General features: G+C 39.4%; 1 long non-coding RNA gene across 3 annotated transcripts in view; it reads right to left on the reverse strand.

The window, feature by feature from the left end:
• Nucleotides 1-7003, reverse strand: part of LOC101151282 (uncharacterized) — an 83783-nt gene extending 76780 nt beyond the window's left edge. For 2 of the 3 annotated variants that reach the window (XR_008672266.2, XR_008672267.2), the window contains exon 1: nt 6501-7003. This is a non-coding gene — a long non-coding RNA (uncharacterized lncRNA). The remainder of the gene's footprint in view (nt 1-6500) is intronic. The other variant, XR_004067364.3, reaches the window with a different exon arrangement.
• Nucleotides 7004-18736: the final 11733 nt, after the last annotated feature.

An 18736-nucleotide genomic window follows, 5' to 3' on the forward strand; every position in this document is an offset into this window, starting at 1 on the left:
ATTATTCAATGATACCGCAAAGGTTGCATATGAAAAAAAAGTCATAGGGCAAGATATGGAGGAAGGTGTGCAGAGCTTCCATTCTCTTTCTGGGCACACCATCCTCCAGGAGCCTCCAGCTTGCCCAGGTTTCCAGAAGCTCTCCACACCCAGTCCTTTATGGTAATTTCATTACCTCATGACTGGTTATATCACTGGTCATTGGTGACCAACTTCACCTTCAGCCCCTCTCTTCTCCTAGGTGGTTGAAGGATGGATTTAAAAGTCCCAACCTTCTAATTCTCTCTTCATCTTTGCAGTGTTAAGTCCCATCCTGAAGCTATTAGGGACTGCCAGCCATTAGTCAAGCCTCAAGCATACAAAAACACACTTTTCTCTTTGGCGATTCCAAGAATTTTAGGAGTCATATGCCAGGAAGTGGGGACCAAGACCAAATATATATTTCATAATATCACATATTGTCACATATTGTAGGAGTTCCTTCTTTTCTTTAGGCTGAATAATATCCCATAGTAGGTACATACCACATTTTATGTGTACATTTATCTGCTGATGGACATTTCACTTGCTTCTACAGCTCAGCTATTGTAAATAATGCTTCAATAACATGGGAGTATACCTTTGTGATCTTGATTTTAATTCTTTTGGATAAATACCAAAGTGAGATAGCTGAATCATATGGCAGTCCAATTTTTACATTTTCTAGAAACCTTCATACTGTTTTCCATAGTGGCTATACAACTTGGCATTCTTACCAACAGTGTTCAAGGGTTCCAGTTTCTCTACATCCCTCAACACTTGTCATTTGTTTTTTTGAAAATGGCTATCCTAACAAGTATGAGATACTATCTCATTATGGCTTTGATTTGCATTTTTTATGATAAGTGATGCTAAGCATCTTGTTTTTCATATACCTGTTGGCCATTTATATGTCTTCTTGGGAGAAATGTCTTTGCAATCCATAGCTCATTTAAACAATTGGCTATCATTATTATCATTATTTTGCTATTTAGTCATATAAGCTCTTTGTATACTCTTGGCATTAATCTCCTGTTGGATGAATAGTTTGCAAATAATTTCTCCCATTCTGTAGGTTGCCTTTTCACTCTGTTGACTGTTTCCTTTGCTGTGCAAAAGCTTTTGTTGCCCTTTGTCTACTTTTGCTTTTGTTGCTTGTGCTTTTGGCGTCATATCTATGAAATCATTTCCAAGACCAATGTCATGACATTTCCCCCCTCTATTTTCTTCTAGGAGTTTTACAGATTCAGGTCTTTAGCCCATTTTGAGTTAACTTCTGTGTATGATATAAGATATAGGTACACTATCATTCTTTTTCATGTGGATGTCCACTTGTCCCAACACTATTTGTTGAAAAGACAATACTTTCCCTATTGTGTGTTATTGACACCCTTGCCGAGTTGACCACAAATACATGGATTTATTTCTGTGCTCTCTATTCTATTCTATTCTATTGCTCTATATTTCTGTCTGGACTTCTTCAATTTTTAATTCCTGTTACACTACTCTATCATCAATTTCCTGGGAACCGTAAGAACTACTAAAACCTCTGCTTGTTTTGTTTGGTGATTCAATTTGTTATTGGGATAAAATTATATTTCAGACTATTTCTGTAAGAACAGAATCTCAAAATACAAATGTTATTTTGTATTTTATTTACAATTCCCAGGCTATAAGCTTAATTTATGGTCATCTGCAAAAGGTAGAAAACAAGGTTTTGAGTTGAGTCTCAACTTGCCTGTCACTAAATTGTGCAGAATAGATGGTAAGATGGGTTCCTTGTGAGACATAACTTTGCAAGCCCCCAGGCAGGAAATTCACCCACTAGGACTTGGGAGTCACCCAAGTTGTATTTGTGCATCCCTTAAAAAGCAAGACTGGGCCGGGCACGGTGGCTCACGCCTGTAATCCCAGCACTTTGGGAGGCTGAGGTGGGCGAATCACCTGAGGTCACGAGTTCGAGACCAGCCTGACCAACATGCAGAAACCCCGTCTCTACTAAAAATACAAAATTATCCAGGTGTGGTGGTACATGCCTGTAATCCCAGCTACTCAGGAGGCTGAGGCAAGAGAATCACTTGAACCCGGGAGGCAGAGGTGTGGTGAGCCCAGATCGCGCCATTGCACTCCAGCCTGGGCAACAAGAGTGAAACTTTGTCTCAAGGAAAAAAAAAAAAAAAAGATTGCAAGACTGTCCTTTCCCTAGGCTCATCAAAAAAGTAATTAAAGTAAGTGTATGTAGTCGGGTGTGGTGGCTCACTCCTGTACTATCAACACTTTGGGAGGCTGAGGTTGGCGGATCACCCTTAAGTCAAGAGTTAGAGACCAGTCTGGCCAACATGGTGAAACCCCATCTCTACTAAAAATACAAAAATTAGCCAGGCACAGTGATGCACACCTGTAGTCCCAGCTACTCGGGAGGCTGAGGTAGGAGAATTGCTTGAACCTGTGAGGCAGAGGCTGCAGTGAGCTGAGATTGCACCATTGCACTACAGCCTGGGTGACAGAGCAAGACAATCTCTCAAAAAAAAAGAAAAGTATACGTATAAAATATGTGTATATAAGTGCATATACAGATATACCATATATAATTTATATATGTATAAATACATACATATCTTATGTATGTACATTTATAAATATCTGTAAATGCAAAGAGGCTCCTGATTTACCTTTTGAATAAAATCCAGAGTCTCTACTATCTTAATTTTTGCATGAGTTATCTGCAAAGCAAATGAGAAGTAACTAACAATTTATTTAAATAGAAAGAAAATCCCCTCTGCTATTTATTATAAAACACTTCATTAATTTATCACTGGAGTTATCGTCTCAAACTCACTAATGTCTTCTCTGGGCTACTTTTCATAGATTATTTCTTGTACATTTGCAAGACGTTACTGAGTCCCAGGCAACGTCCCAGATGATAAGGGCATTTGCGGTACCTGGTATTTGGCTTCTAGACCATGCTCTATAGACCAGATGGGGTGTGTCAAGGAAAGGATGTCTCCATTTGCCTTTGTCCTTAAGAAAGTGAGTCACTGTCTCTTTCCTTGCCTATTTCTTCCATGGAGAATTTACTGGCCCCAATTTTTTAAAAAAACTCCTACCACACTCCCATTTTCTGTAAGTGCAATTAGTTGCAGGTACAAAATTTGGAGCAAAGAGGCCTCTCGTGGCCTGTTGTGCCTGCAGTTATCCAACTGTGGCTGCAGTTTTTCAGTGCACAACTGATTGCACCCACAAAAAGAAAGGCTAAACTTTGAAAATGGGTCCCTTTAAGACAGTTGGGGGATTGCATGCCTCTGGTTGGCAAATTGCAATCTTTTATAGAGGCACAGCCATCACTCTGGCTCGCACTGCCAGTCTGAAATCCAGGTTAGGCATCTTGCATGAGGGAGAGACCTGGCTGGAGAGCAGGTGCACAGGCCTATCTCCTCTCCACCCACCACTTGCCCCCCTTTCACCTTGAGCTACTCATGGACTATGCATTAGTATTCAGCATTCCTGACTCCATCTCCTGTTTAGTTCACCACTCACTCTCCAAAAGGGTTTGCAGAGAGAAGCTCAGTCGGTCATACTGTCAATATAACACATTTAACTAACTCTAAATTTGCTTTAAAGAGACAGCTACCAAGATTGACTTTTGCAAAGTGACTCACTCCACCACGCGGCAAAGGCATCCGTTTGCTCTCGACTGTTAAGTGTGTCACTGAGTACATAAGAAAGGGTTTTGAAGGAATTCCAGTGTGAATCCACTAATTCAATAATCCAATACCATAAATTCAAGTAATGGATATTAATACTATGTTCAAAACACGCTCACAACTTTTATTTCTCTCTTTCTCAAACAGACAGTGCATGCGTCGTGAGAGGCTCCTGATGAAATAATAAAACCCAATTTTCATCTAGAAAAAAGAATCATTATAGGAGGATGGTAATTTACTTTATATGACCTTCAATTGATTATTCTGTGGCTGCTACACAAATATCACAGGAGCTATTGATCGTAAAACCTACCAAATAGATCTCTAATAGCTTTTACTGGGCAAAAATAATTATGCTTGCACTGTGGTCAAACACACATAAACCAATGTGGAGGTATTAATATATGGCATTATTACCCATCTGTCTGCTAGGCATGGAGAAGACCCTTCACGGGAACACTCTATGTCTAAGCTCCATGAAAGCTCAATATCCAAGCCAACAATTACAGCCAGTTACACAGAAAAATTGATTACCGTAACTAAAAGCTAGAGCTGGAGAGTAGAGGCTGCAGCTTGCTTAAAAAAAGTAAAATAATAACAAGAGAAATCCCAATTGAGGGGGAGTCCTGCTGCAGTGACTACCAGGACTCAGAAATTGCATTTCCGTGTGGTGTCAGCAGCCGAGTAACTTTTCAGAGTCAAGAGCTTTCTATCCAGCCTAGATCATGATCAATGATCAACACTCGTAAAAGGTCAGGGTGTCTAATCAAAGACCAGATCATCTATCTCTCAAGGTAAAGCGTACAACATAATCCAGAAATGTGGCGCTGCTGGCCATGGAGAGTGAGAAAATCCAAGGGAAAGAGAAACTTCAGTTCCACTTTGGTGAACAGGAAGAATGTTCTGCTCATACAAAATGTGCAGCCAGCCTTCTGCGGGCGATCCTCAGTGGCTCAGGTGGGCCTGAAGGGGATGAACAAAGGCCACGCTCTGAAGGGGGAGCTTCTCCAACATGCTGGGCTTCCAGGTTCTGATAAAAACATTTTAGACTTCAAACTGTCACAGCAAGTCTATCACTTGCTCTCCAATTCCCGAAACTCAGTATTTTAAAAAATAATATGTAAATATAAATGCACCAACAGCAAATAACAAAAATCCCAAACTGCTATCAAGGTGTTAAAATGAGGAGTGATACATTTTAACAACCAGAATGAATACACTAAAATGCTAATAGAACTGAGTAGTGGAAAAGAAACAAAAAGAGAGATCTTGTTTACCCAATGTGGGTTCTGTGCATATGCTTGAGTGGAGAGGGGAGACAACTGTGGGATGGGGGCATAAGTATATCCTGTGAAACAGAACAGAATACTATCCCAGGAATCCCGTTCCTATATCTCATGAAATAGAATCAAATAATATCTCATGTAGCCCATGAAACAGAACAGGATTGGAATGCACAGCTGGATGGCTGCACATGCCAAGGATTGGAAAGGTTTTCCCAAAATACCTATGCCTAACCCCAAAGTGCTTCTGCCTCCACCACACCCCAGACCAATCAAACCAGAGTATTAATTTTGGCATTTGTATTTCTTAAAACAAAAAACAAAAGCCTATGTGAATCTCACATGAAGACAGGTTTGAGAACCACTAACTTTAAAGGGAGAGACCCTTTTTAGGGAAGGGAGGTCCTTAGAGATGAGGAACCTCCAGTTTCCCAAGGGCACCTCTCCTTCTTCTGCAGCAATACAGCTCGCCTGTTTATTTCTCTTCCTTTTTGGCATTAGCAGTTCCAGTTGTTAAAGGCAGGAAAACTGGAGTCATTGTCTCTCTCTTTTTCATGATTTATGACTCAGAAGCAAGACAGGGGCAGGAGGTTGGAGGGTAACGCTTGCGGCTGTGGTTGCTGTTATTTTTATTTTGTATTTTTCTTTAAGAAATATGCTTTTCTGAAAAATCTTGAAGCCTTGAAGCCACCTGCAGGGCTGTTGTTTTCCAAGGCCTTGCACTTACGTAATTGACATCTACATAGACACACTCCTGGAACATATCGGGGGAGGCAGGCATTCTGCTTGTTCTCATTTGTTCTCAAATTACATGATAAAATATATGTTTTGGACCTTTTAAACCAAAGGGAGTCATTGAGCCCGCTTACAAAATCCATAACATGTTAGCAGGACTTATCTAGCTGCCTCCACAGAATAGCCAAGCAACTCTACACCCGCTTTAGCCCCCACAAAAACAAGCGGATTGCACTACAAATAATTTGCCTATTTGGAAAATGAAAGCTTCTCTGTAGTTTGAGGTCCTATTTTTTCTTTAAGTTGTTACAGTCTTTTCATGGTCCTTGAGGTCTAGGTTAGGTTTTTGTTTGGGGTAATTTTTGTATCCTATGGATACTATTTAATCTTTAGTGTTGAGTCAGTATTTCTCACTTAGGCCTTAGGGGAATACTGCCTGAAGTATGTAGGGGGCTTGCGGAATTCAGACGTGGCTTGGAAACTGCACCATGGGTTCACCCAAGAAACAGACCAGAGGCAACACATTCTATCACTAAAACGTGTTCTCAGTTACACTTCCCTTCCAAAGGTAAGCATCTTAATTCTTCAACTTTTCAAGAGGCTAAACCCAGTGAGGGCCCGTATGTCCACAAATAGATGACACACCCATCCAAAGCACGCGTGTGCATTAAGGGACAGCGTGTCCTCCCACGTTCCAGCCGCCCCCCTGGCTGCCAGCCGCGGGCTCAGCGCACGTACGGTCCCTGTCACCCGAGCGTACCTGTCCCGTTCTGGCCTTGGAGAACGCAGTGGCTCACAAGGGCACCGCTAGCACGCGAGGCGCGGCGAAGAGAGCGGAGGGAAGCGGCCGGCCGTCCCGCAGGTGCGGCCCCACCTGCCGCCGGATTGGCCGCGGCGGCTGCGGCGCTCCGCGGGAGGAGGGCGGATGATGGATGGCCTGTCTGCCGGCCCGGGTCCGAGCCGCGGGGGGCCGCCGAGGGAAAGACGGGCGCGCGCGCGCCGCTCCGCGCCCAGCGCAGACAGCGAGATGCCTGCACAAAAGGACGGGGCTTGGAATGTTTGGATTTTGAAGATTAGTTTCTATTATATCTCTGTGGGAGAAAGGAAAACGCGCTATGGGAAAGTGGAGGGCGAAGAACCCCCGAATAATTTCGGACTGATGTTTGACAAATCATTTCGCCAAGGAACAACCCGCGAGCCTCCACTTCCCAAATTGCAAACAGTTCAGAAGTCTTATTTGTCATTTATGTGAATGATGCCCTATCAGTGTCTGAGAAACAACAGGAAATCAGACCTGAACAGTTGCATCCCCTTATCTCGGGCAATATTAAACCTATTGAAAATGGGTTAAAAAGGAGGGGCGTGGACAATACACTTTAGATATTCTACACAGGCTAAAAATATAAGATAATTGGCTAGTAAACGCTAGTAAACTTTTTTTTTCGAAAAAGAAAAAAATAGAAGGATGTGCCCAAGATATATATATATTTTGCACATTAGGATATGCAACATTTTCATAATTTATCTAGCTTTTACTTGTTTAAAAGTCATGAGCAATTTGAATATGTTTTGTTTGCCCTTGCAAAAGGATGACGGCGCATTGTTTTAGGCAATTCTATTTAAGAAGTGTCCTTTTTAACACTGGTTAGGTTGAGAGTGAGGGTCGAAGCAGGCAGACGGTTGGCAGGAGAGAATAAGTCGTGAACCACCATAGAAATGGGGCTGATAGAGAGCTATTGTGTCATCCGGGCTCTTCTTTGGCAACTGAAAGACAGACAGGTCCATTCACTGCAAGCATTTCTCCTGCGCAAGCCGCCACGCTGAAGGTAAAGCATCTCCTGTCGAGGAGTCAGTCAGTCCTGCCGGGGCTGATTCATTTACTTCTGAGAGCAACATAGTTTAGAAAAAAACAGATTTTTTTTTCTATGAGGAAAATGTTTTTCTGTTTAATTGTGCTTTAGAATTACACCATCTTCCTCTGCCCTGTCCACTACCACCACGCAAGAAGTAAAAGCCATGTTTAAAATAGTAATAAATGAGATGGAAACGTATCACCAAGGTATATTTTATGTAACTGATTGAAAAGCGAGTGGGTGGAAAGAGAAAGCTTCAGTACAAGTGTTTCTCTTTCAAATACCATATGAACAGAACAGTAACTTTAGAAAAAAGAAATGGGAAAAGGAAACATAATAATCCCATCAGGCTAACAGGGACAGCATATACAAAAAAAATGCCCATGTAAATTAAATGTATGCATGCTTCTTACTAAAATTGTTTATATGTATGCTTACATACTTATAAAAGAGTACATTTGAATTGTGGGATTATGTAGTGATTCACACAGCATTATGTCGAAGGGACTTTTTAATATTATTAGAGAATATCCATATTAACCAATTTTAATAACTGCATAATCTTTCATTAATTGTATATATGGTTTGCTCAACTATTTTCCTAATGTTGGATATTTAGGTTGCTTTTGGATTTCACTAGAGTAAATAACACAGTAAGGAACATCTTGAGGCAACATTTCCATGTTTTAAATTATTAATTTCAAAGAAATTTATTGAAGTGGAATAAATGGGCCATACATTAGGAACATTTTCATAGTTTTTTTACAATCATTTTCAAGCTAACTTACAAAAAAAAGTATTGTACCATTCCATCCTGCCAGTAGGAAAATCTTGTATTACATTTTTTTCAGCTTTATTGAAGAAAAATTGACGAATAAAAATTGTATATATTCAAGGTACCCAATGTGATGTTTTGATATATGTATACATTGTGAAATGTATCACACTTAAAAAAAAGTATGCTCCATGTTATTGAGACTATTTGGAAAAGTATTTGGTAATGTAGCAGGTGGGAATTATTTTTTGATATTCATTTTCTTTAGTTATTAATGAAGTCCTTTTGTTTCTTTAAAAATTTCTTTCCTCTCTTTTGGATTTTGGTTTCTATTCAATCATTGAAATAGCTCTGAAGTTGATATATAAAAATAAAATATAGCATTTTTACAAATCACTCTTTCATAGTGTTAATTTTGAACTAGGGTGATAACCCTGGTTAAAATGGTTACAGCAAAAAATTCTTCACAAATTGAGCAAAGGTGCAGTTTGAAATGATTGATAGAATTCAGGTTTCCAACAAACCTCTGCTTTCCTTCCATGGTGGCACATAAAATGATATTATCCTCTGTGAAATTACCCCAGAAACTTAAGGTACCTGATAGCAAATCGTATTCTCTCATTAAGACATAGAATCGTTGATCCTTGCACTAGCTTTCTTCCTAGTCTGAAGATGTATGCTGTTCTCTTAGGCTGTGATGTGGTTCTTTAAAAATGCCTTTTTGCGTTCTGGCACCTTCCACAAGTGCACCAGTGCCCAGTAAATAAAGTAGCAGCCCATGTCCCTTTTAGCAAAAGCTATATATCTGTTCAGACTTGTAATTTGCTCCGTTTATATCCTTTGCCCTTGAACTCTGGTTATTAACGCAATGTTTCTCCAAATGATGCCATATAACTCTGCTCCGAGCACATTCACGGTGACACCACGCAAACATTCTAAGGGCCAGGGCCGGCTGAGGAAGGGAAAAAATGATGGCTGAATTGTGGAAGTTGCAGTGCATTACTCAAAATGGAAGGGCTGTAAAACTATGACTGTTAATATTCAAATTGCGACAAGGCCAGAGCCAGACTTTGACTGCAAATATTCTGAGGTCTGCTTGGAAAGCAATTTAGCAAAGTAGCTTTGATTAAAAAAGAAGCAACCAGAACACTTCTCCCAAGAAATGAACTAAAAACCTATCAAAGGATTTGAGGCAGGTGTCCTAATTATACATCTTAAGAAATTATTTGTAGTGGGTTTGGAAAGGAGGTTTGTTCGGTTATAAAATGTAGATTGTATGTGTGGGAGAAATATAGACCAAATTCCTTTGTGAAAACTATAATGAAATATACCAATTTTTGCATCATATATATTGTATACGACAACTGGGCATTGACTGGGTTTAATACTGTTTTCATTTTTTAAGTAAAAATTTACTAATTAATATTGTGTAAAATTTTGAACAGGGAGTGGGACTAGTCTCCCTTTAGAATATCTGTGAAGGGAATGCACTGATTAACCAAATTAATAATTTAGGTAAGATCGCAGAGGCTCTGCACAACCTACTTTGCAACGGAAATTGTTCTTCTACATTTTAGAAAAGGGCATTTGCAAAAGAGCTTCTTTCCTTTGAAATGAAAAAGTCATACATTTAAAATAATATGGCCAAGAAAGAGCTCATGCACATTAGCCTATTTCAAAATGGTGTATTTATTTCAAAATAATGTTTTTTAAAAAGGTAATTCTCTCAAACATCTTTATTTTCATAGACTCACATTGAAGTGACTTCAGGTCACAAGTTTTTTTGTTTTTTTTTTTTTTTTTGCATTTTACTTTGAAGCAAAATGTTCGTGGCCATGGGATTTAATCTATACACCTCCTTCCCCAAATCCTAGGCTATGCATAATGCAGTTCATGCAAAAATGTTGATGGGAAGGAGAAAATAATATACCATCCGATACCGAATTGCATGCTGAAATGTAAGCTACTGTGAAACTTCTGGGCACATGTCTGTATTCTTAGTACTCTGACTGTGTGCCTTTAAAGAGAAGTAAAGAAAAGAAACACTAATAACTATCTCAGTTGACTATACTGTTATTTTTTCCCAGACACAACATGATTGGGGTACATTTGCATGTGCAAACACACTTATATGAGTATTGCCAATAGAAAATAAATAAGCCATAGGTGCCCTAGGACACCAAACACACTCTTCTTAAAGTGATAGCTGTTCCCACTTTCCGGAGGAAAGTGAATGCTAGGCTTCAAGTAGGTTGTAGTAAGAATACTTTGGAAAACAGTCTTTTCATGAATATAGAGCTACCTATTTTCTTCCTACTCTCTCTTTAATCAACTGCACCCAAATTAAAGGTGCAATTAAAGGTGTTTCACCTTTGATCAATGAGATTGGTCTAGTGACCTTAATTTGAAGACACTTTTTGGCCAATGAAATAAAAATGTAGATGAAACATTTTTTTAAATTCTAAGAATTCTAGGATCTCATACTTACTAGATAAGCAGACTTGACAGACACCTTGATGACGTCGCTCATCTCTGAATGCTCACAAGCTGAACATCTGATGAGTTCCCAAAATCTACTTATTGAATTAAATGCATTAAAAGATGCAAGTGAATGTTTATTGTTGTACACCATTTTGTTGAAATATAACACAATGCTGGGTTGTACAATATTAAGTGATTTTAATTAAAGTAATTCTTGTGTTATGGTTTCTTATTCCCAAAACCACAAAATGTTTATTTTATAAACTTCATTCATAAACTTATGACCCCATTGTGCTAGTAAAACAAAGTTTGGAGAACCTGGCTCCTACATTCTCTCCCATTGTCACAGCTAAATAATTGCTGAAATGCACATAAAAGGGGAACTTCACACTCTGGGGACTGTTGTGGGGTGGGGGGAGGGGGGAGGGATAGCATTGGGAGATATACCTAATGCTAGATGACGAGTTAGTGGGTGCAGTGCAACCGCATGGCACATGTATACATATGTAACTAACCTGCACAATGTGCACATGTACCCTAAAACTTAAAGTATAATAATAAAAGAAAAAAAAAGAAAATAAATAAATAAAATAAGTTTTAAAATAGGAAAAAAAAGAATAATACTGTGTATGGTGTTAGATGTCTATTTTTTACAATTGAGAAGGGAAGTTATATATTATTTAGTAGAGAACATGTGTTTTGTTTGTGATAGAATAAGAGCATTGCTTATTAAAAATCGTGAACAGTTTGAACTTTGATGACTGCAGATTAAACTGGATTTTCTATCTCGGTCTCCTAAATAAAGTACCTTTACATATGTTGCAGATTATATGTGGCATAATTATATCAATTATAGTTTCCAACATTTAGCTCCAAAATATAGCAAAACATATTCTCTCACTCACCCATTTCCCTTTTCCTTTTTTTTTTTTTTTTTTTGACAGAGTCTTGCTCTGTCACCCAGGCCAGAGTGCAATGGTGCAATCTTGGCTCACTGCCACCTCCGCCTCCTGGGTTCAAGAGATTCTCCCACGTCAGCCTCTTAACTAGCTGGGATTACAGGCGCACACCACCATGCCCAGCTAATTTTTTGTATTTTTAATAGAGATGGGGTTTCCCAATGTTGGCCAGGCTGGTGTCGAACTCCTAATTTGAAGTGATCTGCCCGCCTCAGCTTTCCAAAGTGCTGGGAAGCCGCCGTGCCCAGCTCCATTTTCTTTTTCCCAAAGGCAACTACTTCCAACATTTCTATTGTATTCTTTCAGAATTCACTTCCCTATCGATATGGAACCTGCTAGTCTTCCTCCCATTCTTCTTCTTAGTATTATTTTAGTTTTAGAAATCATCTCTTGACTTTCTACTAAAGATGAAGATTTGTCTCTCTATACTATTCATACCCCCAATTATACCCATGTTCTTATTTTCTGAAGACAGTTATATTGCAATTTTTGTTAAATTAGTATTCAGTGTGTATTATCAGTAATAAATCTTCCTGAGGGCTGTGCTAGGGAGTAAACAGTTATTTATTTACTGATTTTGCTAAATTTCAGTTGTGGTGTTAACAGTTGATTTGTTTTAAGTCCCTTCCCCCTACCTTTTACTAGCTTTAGGTAGTTACCCCTAAGCCATCGTTACACTCTCGGTCAATCTCTCAGTTCCCTCTCAAGATATTTTCATACATCAGTTACTTCATGAAGATTTTCTAGGAAAAATCCTTCCAGAGCTTTCCATCTACCTTCTTCTAGACTAGTTGCCCTTGGTGTCTGGGCACAGCTGTCATCCTGGGCTCTCTCTTCACATCTCTCCTGCCATGAGCTCCTGCAGCTGCCTTCTATGCTGGGGCTCCTATTTTCTCCAGCCTTCATGTCTCTTTCTTGCTTTAGCCTCTCCTATGTGGAGCCTGTCCTCCAGCGGCTGCTATGAAAAGGTGTGGAGATGGTGCGGTCGAAAAATGTTTTGTTTTATACACACAGTTTACTTGGTACCCTGGCTTGAACTAGAACTTCTTTTTCTTCTGTGTTTTACAAGCATTTCTCCATTTCTACGTGTTGCCGCTGAGAAGTATGAATTTATTCTAATTCTGATCCTTTTCATGTGATTTCCTCCTATCTGAAAGTTTAGGATAAACTTTTTCACTAAGGTGGACACTGGTAAGTGTCAGTGTTTGTCCATTGTGCTAGGCACTTAGGAGGCCCCTTGAATATGGTATCCTACCTTGTGTTTTCTGAACTTCTATAGAGTTTTGTGCTTCTCATGTAAGTCTTACAAATTTCTATGATTTCTTATTTTTTAATTTTTGTTCCCATTTTTGTAGTACTTGTACAGTTTCAGGTTGCGCTATCTTCCACTTACCTCCCTGAAGATGTTAAGGGTTGTTATTTGACATTTCGTTTGTTTGCATATTCTTTTTTAAGTAGTATTTTTTTTAATTTTTGTTTGTCTTAGTCTCCAGTTTTCATGCAAAAAATTTTCCTGACATATCAGGTGGTCCTTAGTCATCTGCTCATATCTACAATAGGAGGATTTGAAATGTGATTGGGAGCTCTGGTTATATGGGTGGAGCATATATGTTACAGTTGGACCATTTCTAGCCAAGCCATTTTACTGACGAAGCCCAGTTTATTCTTTTCTATTGATTTCCCAGAGAAGGTTCTGAAGGTAAATGCACAGACCACAGTGCTTTGCTTTCCAGTGGAAGAACACATTTGTGTGTTTCAGTATCTACCCTACTGATGGTCATGTAATACTGTCTTCAGTTTGCTACAGCTCAGATGAAATAGATGCCATCTATTTTATCCTCTTCAGAGAATAATTTTTCAGTGTTCTGCTGTGGTGGGTGAAGGGTATTTGCTCTGCAACATGAAAGAACAAAGGAGATATGGAGCTCTAAAACAACTTTCAATGAACCTCACTTTTTTTTTTTTGAGACACAGTCTCGCTCTGTCACCAGGCTGGAGTACCGTGGCACGATCTCGGTTCACTGCGACTTCTGCCTCCCGGGTTCAAGCGATTCTCCTGCCTCAGTCTCCCAAGTAGCTGGGACTACAGGCGCACACCCCCACGCCCAGCTAATTTTTGTATTTTTAGTAGAGCTGGGGTTTCACCATGTTGGCCAGAATGGTCTCAATCTCTTGACCTCATGATCCATCTACCTCGGCCTCCTAAAGTGCTGGGATTACAGGCCTGAACAACCACACCCGGCCCAACCTCACTTCTTTTTTTATTTTATTTTATATTATTTTATTTTATTTTTATTATTATACTTTAAGTTTTAGGATACATGTGCACAACATGCAGGTTTGTTACATATGTATACATGTGCCATGTTGGTGTGCTGCACCCATTAACTCGTCATTTAGCATTAGGTATATCTCCTAATGCTATCCCTCCCCCTCCCCCCACCCCACAACAGTCCCGGATGTGTGATGTTCCCCTTCCTGTGTCCATGTGTTCTCATTGTTCAATTCCCACCTATGAGTGAGAACATGCAGTGTTTGTTTTTTTGTCCTTGTGATAGATTGCTGAGAATGATGGTTTCCAGCTTCATCCATGTCCCTACAAAGGACATGAACTCATCATTTTTTATGGCTGCATAGCATTCCATGGTGTATATGTGCCACATTTTCTTAATCCAGTCTATCATTGTTGGACATTTGGGTTGGTTCCAAGTCTTTGCTATTGTGAATAATGCCACAATAAACGTATGTGTGCATGTGTCTTTATAGCAGCATGATTTAAAATCCTTTGGGTATATACCTAGTAATGGGATTGCTGGGTCAAATGGTATTTCTAGTTCTAGATCCCTGAGGAATCGCCACACTGTCTTCCACAATGGTTGAACGAGTTTACAGTCCCACCAACAGTGTAAAAGTGTTCCTATTTCTCCACATCCTCTCCAGCACCTGTTGTTTCTTGACTTTTTAATGATCGCCATTCTAACTGGTGTGAGATGGTATCTCATTGTGGTTTTGATTTGCATTTCTCTGATGGCCAGTGATGATGAGCATTTTTTCATGTGTTTTTTTTTTTGCTGCATAAATGTCTACTTTTGAGAAGTGTCTGTTCATATCCTTCGCAACCTCACTGCTTTATTGCAACTCTTCCCTTTAGCCTGCCCTTACAGAGGTACCCGGATCCATAAGTTCCCTTAGGTGTTAGGTTTTCCCCATGGTCAGCTTAGGACTCAGTGTTCTCCGATTCACCAAATCAGTTACCAAGCATGCTTCTGTTTTCCAGCTTTAGGTTTTTTTGTTTGTTCATTTCTGCTTTTGTCTTCTCTGGTTTTTCGGCCAGTTGGGAATTATGCCCTAAAAATAAAACAGAAAACCTTTGGTCTTATGTACCAGTTTTCACATGACAGTGTGTTCAATTCACCATCTTTATCCAGAGCCAGTTGTATATATTTATGCATGTCACAAATAGATGATAATATAGTTAGGATGATCTGTTAAAATGGAAAGGAAAAGCATATTTTTCAAAAGTGTTTGATTATTTTATTTGTGATTATAAAGCACTTTGCAAAAATATTAGTTAGAAATACTGAAATATTATAATTTGTAATTTCTCACTTTTTCTAGAAGATAATTTTTTTTTGAGACAGGGTCTTGCTCTGTTGCCCAGGTTGGAGTGTACTGGCACGATCTCGGCTCACTGCAACCTCCACCTCCCAGGTTCAAGCGATTCTCCTACCTCAGCCTCCCGAGTAGCTGGGATTACAGGCACCTGCCATCATGCCCAGCTACTTTTTGTATTTTTAGTAGATACAGGGTTTTGCCCTATTGGCCTGGCTGGCCTCAAACTCCTGACCTCAACTGATCCACCCACCTCGGCCTCCCAAAGTGCTGGGATTACAAGCATGAGCCACCACCCTGGCCAAGAAGATACTAATTTTGAATACTATAAGTCCCGATGTCTTCTTAAAGTTAACTCAATATTTATATTGTTTAAATACTATTTTCTAAAGTAATGTATTACTAATTATTTCAGCAACTGATTATTCCCCACATTAGTGGAGAATGGCAGTAAATGCAGCCTATGAGCCGTACTAACTACAAATGCAGCCGATAGGTAGAACAAATGATGCAGAACTGGGTTCTGCATTGGCCACCAGAGGAAAAGGTACCATACATTAAATAAGATTAATTTATATTAACAGATTATTGAAGGATGGAAATTAAAATAGGAAAAATAGATTATAGAAGAGTTATATTCAATGATATAAGATTTAATTAAAGCAAGTTATTTTGAATTCAACTTATGTATACAAACTCTATTAAACTGAGTGCTAGGCCTTAAACATACTTACATAAAACATTAAAATAAAATGTGCTAGTCAGCATCAAAATATTGAGAGAACTATTTTGGATATATGATTCTTTGTTTGAGTAAAACTTTATATACTAACAGTGATTTATTGAATTAACCTCAATAAATTCTAATTAACAAGAAAACTATTAGATATCTAAGAATGTTCTATAATATTATTGCTTCCAGAATTGCAGATAGTGGAGTAAATATTGGAGTGAATAGAAAATAAGATTAAACAAGTATTACCAACTTTAATATGATTTTCATAAGCTTCCCAAGTCCAGGGCAATATATTTCTGGCTGTGAAAGTCAATATAAAATCACAGACTGAAATACTCGACGTAACTTGCAAAAGTCATTTTTGGGCAAGCTGTTTCCTGAGAGGTAAATTAAACTAAAACATATCTTGTATCAGACAGTTTTATTTTTTTCAAGAAACTAGATCGTGGCCTTGTTTTCCAAAGAATATCACTTTATCCCTGGTTGTCAAATAGATATTACCATTGTGAGACTGAGTTTGGTGGCAGGCAGCAAATACTGATTAAGTGCAGGTCCTGTTGCTTGAATAAATGATTTTTTAATCATTGGAAATTAAACGCAAAGGTTTTCCTCACAATTTGCAACTTCTTCCTGAGGTTGTAATTAAAAGAGGGAAGAGTATTTCCGGTGTTTATCGACAAAAGATTCGAGCCAGAAACAGTTGGGTTCAAATCCCATGTCTGCCACTTATGAGCAAGCTACTTAATCTGTTCTGTGGTGACCACGAATCTCCTGTGTAAATGGAGATAATAGTAACCAGTGTTTGTCAGAATTCAACAAGGCATGGAGCACAGCGCCTGGTTCAGAGGGGGCATGTGTATAGCTGAGAGTCATTGGTGCTATTGATGATTTTGTGTTTGGCCTCATGTCTCTATCACTGTTAGTAGTAGTAACTTTTTCTACCATAATTTTGGTGCTGTTGGTTTTGTATATTAAAAATATTAGAGATGAAGATCCTTAAATGACATATTTTGTTACCACATCAAACTGGTCCTTTATGCGTGTTTCTCTGGAGTTTTGCCCATGATGCTGGGCATTTTCAAAGTGTGCAAATCTCACTGCTCTGAGATTTCTCTGGATAAATCTGATTTAGAGTTGAGCCCTTGCCTTTTACCCCTGTTGGTTAATTGTTTCCCTTCTTTGCCTTTGTAGGGTCTGCCATCATTCCTGGTCAGGAGAAGTCACCTAGAGTTGTTGATGTAGCCCTTATCTGGCCATCATGGCTCATAAAGGCAGTCCCCCTGGTACTGTCAGTTTCTTTGTCACATGTCCTGTTATTGAGGGAGTCATAAGGAGATGGATGGGCTAAATCTAATCAATCAGTCCTTGCCATTTTAGCCTTCCCTCTTCAGGCTAGGTGTGTACTTATGAGGCACAAAGTCAAGGGAAGTTTTGGTCACATTTTAATAAGTTATTTTTCACTTCATTACTTTTCTGAATGGAGACGTCATTCCCTGTCAACCTCCCAAAATGACCAATAAAGTTTCTTGTTTTTAAGATTTTCTTTCTTTAAATGCCACTCTGAACTCACAGACGTTTATATATTTGATTTTTTGTTTGCTTGTTTGTTGTTTGTTTGTTTTTGAGATGGAGTCTTGCTCTGTTGCCCAGGCTGGAGTGCAATGGCACCATCTCTGCTCACTGCAACCTCCACCTCTCCGGTTCAAGAGATTCTTCTGCCCCAGCCTTCCAAGTAGCTGGGATTACAGGCACATGCCACCACACCCAGCTAATTTTTAGTTTTAGTAGAGACAGGGTTTCACCATGTTAGCCAGGCTGGTCTTGAACTCCTGACCTCAGGTGATCCTCCCGCCTTGGCCTCCCAAAGTGCTGGGATTCCAGGCATGAGCCACCGTGCCCAGCCTGTATTTGATGTTTTGATCTAATTATCAGCCACCAGAAAAAAAAAGAAAAAAGCCAAAGCGCCTTTTGTCACTAAGCATAACACATACATAAAAATGTGCGATACAAATGTACAGCTTAGTGAATTGGAAGGCACATACCTTTGGTATAGAACTTTGCCAACCACTCCCGATGTCTGCCACAGGTCCCTGACTCCCTAGTGTAACAGAGAGCTTTATTTTCATTGTATTCGTGTAGAAAGCAAAGGTAGGTACTTTAGGCCCTCAGACCTTCAGGTCCAAATATTTGAATGCATCTTCAGCGGTGTGAACGTCTCAGGGAGTGGAGGTGGAAGAACTTGGAGGAGCAGCCCTCGTGTCCACACATGTGCTGGTGAGGCGCTCCACGTTGCGGAAGGAGCAGGAGGTGGTAAGAGAAGCTGAATGGCCAACAGGGCAGAGGTGGGGACCAGCTTTCCCTCTCCTCCCATCGTCTAGAGGAGAAGATTTCAAGATTCAAATGTTCTCTTTACATATCCAATGATGGTGATAGTCAGTAATAGTTTTTAAATAGCCTTCTTTGGAAAATTAAAATGTTGACAGTCAACTGTGTTTTTTCCATCACTAATTATTTTTGTTTTTCATATTGTTGTTACTGTTTCATTAAATCTCCAAGGTTTACAATTTGCTAAACATACAC

The sequence above is a fragment of the Gorilla gorilla genome, chromosome 16 (genome assembly GCF_029281585.2).
Source record: "Gorilla gorilla gorilla isolate KB3781 chromosome 16, NHGRI_mGorGor1-v2.1_pri, whole genome shotgun sequence".
Taxonomy (NCBI): domain Eukaryota; kingdom Metazoa; phylum Chordata; class Mammalia; order Primates; family Hominidae; genus Gorilla; species Gorilla gorilla.